The 1,858-nt window shown below is 53.7% G+C and overlaps 1 pseudogene; it reads left to right on the top strand.

The window, feature by feature from the left end:
- LOC147965930 (2'-deoxymugineic-acid 2'-dioxygenase pseudogene) lies at positions 1–1,657 on the top strand (annotated as a pseudogene).
- The last annotated feature ends 201 nt before the right edge of the window (positions 1,658–1,858 follow it).

Below are 1,858 nucleotides of genomic sequence, written 5' to 3'. Positions count from 1 at the left end.
ATTATACCAGGCTTGATTGGACAATGGAGGGCACCGATGCCAAATAAAGTAAAAGTCAACTTGGCATCGGTTTTGGCCTACATAGACCTTCCAGTCCCTTCCTCTCTGTTAAAAAAATGAGGGTGCCAAAATGTACTTAAACAATCACAAGTAGCCACATTTGGAGCATTCAGCTATAAAAAAATCACAACTAGCCAGCATCCAAAGAAAATAGAACCTACCACCAAGAACAATACTCATGCTCACAATATTGTTTGCCCACAATTGCATCAAGCTAGCTAGCCGGCCAAAATATATTAAAAAAAAGGTATGCATTGGTTGCAATCAAAAGTCAAATGTTCGAAGATGCTTTTCTTCACCATAAAGTGCCGCAGATGATGAAATGATCGGCATATATGCAAATCAAGCAAGGCTATATCTCGAGATGGCAGCGGAGCCTCTCTCCAATGGCGCCGCCCACCAGTCAGTGCCTGGACGCTACATACTCCCCATGCACCAGAGGCCGTCTTATTCCGGGAATGGCAAGGTGGCGCCGCCGATGCTGCCTGTAGTTGATCTCGGCGGAGACGATGACGGCAGGATCGCCGAGGAGATCATCCGCGCGGGGCGGGAGTTCGGTTTCTTCCAGGTGGTCAACCACGGCGTGCCGGAGGAGGTAATGGGCGCCATGATGCGCGCGGCCGAGGAGTTCTTTGGACTGCCGGCGGATGAGAAGATGGCGTACTACTCGACCGACGGCAAGCAGCTCCCGCGGTTCCACACGAGCGTCCGGAACGGCGCCGGCGAGGAGTTCCTGTACTGGCGGGACTGCCTCAAGCTCGGCTGCCACCCGCCGGAGTGGCCGGACAACCCGCGCGGGCTCGGGGCGGCGCTGGAGCCGTACACGGCGGCCGTGATGGCAGCGGCGCGGCGCGTTCTGCGCCTCGCCGCCGTCGGGCTGGGGCTCTGCGAGGAGCACTTCGAGGGGCCGCTCAGCGGCGGCGCGATGATGAACGTGAACCACTACCCGCCGTGCCCGGACCCGAGCCTCACCCTCGGCATCGCGCCGCACTGCGACCCCGGCCTCGTCACCGTGCTCATGGAGAACGTCGGCGGTGGCCTGCAGATGCTGCTCCACGACGACGGCGACGCAGGCGGCGGAGGAACGATGTGGGTGGACGTGGACGCCGCGCCGGGGGGGCTGGTCCTCAATTTTGGGCATCAGATGGAGGTGGTCAGCAACGGGCGCCTGCGCAGTGGCGAGCACCGCGTCGTCACCGGCGCGCGCGTCGCGCGGACCTCGCTGGCCTCGTTCGTGTGGCCCGAGCTTTGGTGCACCGTCGCGCCGGCGCAGGAGCTGGTGCTGGCCCCAGGCAAGGGGCCTCTGTACAGGCCCTACTCCTACGGCGAATTTCTCGGTGTGTACGTCGCCGAGGCTGGGGACAGGGACGCCATCATGGCGCATTTCAAGCACTGATCACTTGTCGGCTTAATTTTCTTTACAAGCATTTTTCCTATAATAATTCTTCTTGTATTACTCAAGAAGTTTAATGGTTACAATCTCGTATTACTCCCTTCGTTTTTTATTTAGTCTGTGTATTAACTTTGATCAAAGTCAAACTTTGTAATAACAAAGTTTATAAACAGAAGTATTAACACATCAATACCATTAAATTCATTATTGAATGTATTTTCACTTCATATAGATTTGTTATGATAATTGTTTATTCTTTTTATAAATTTGCTCAAACTTTACGAAGTTGACTTTAATCAAATCTAATATGTAGAGTAAATAAAAACAAAGGGAATACAATGTCTATGACGCCCCCTAGCCTTGAACCAAGCCACACCATGGTCTGGCATTGGGTTCTACCAAAGT

The sequence above is a fragment of the Triticum urartu genome, chromosome 6A, assembly GCF_056163025.1.
Source record: "Triticum urartu cultivar PI428250 chromosome 6A, HENAU_Tu73, whole genome shotgun sequence".
In the NCBI taxonomy this organism is placed as follows: Eukaryota; Viridiplantae; Streptophyta; class Magnoliopsida; order Poales; family Poaceae; genus Triticum; species Triticum urartu.
Note: the sequence above shows the minus strand (reverse complement) of the source record. Positions and strands in the feature narration are given on the sequence as shown.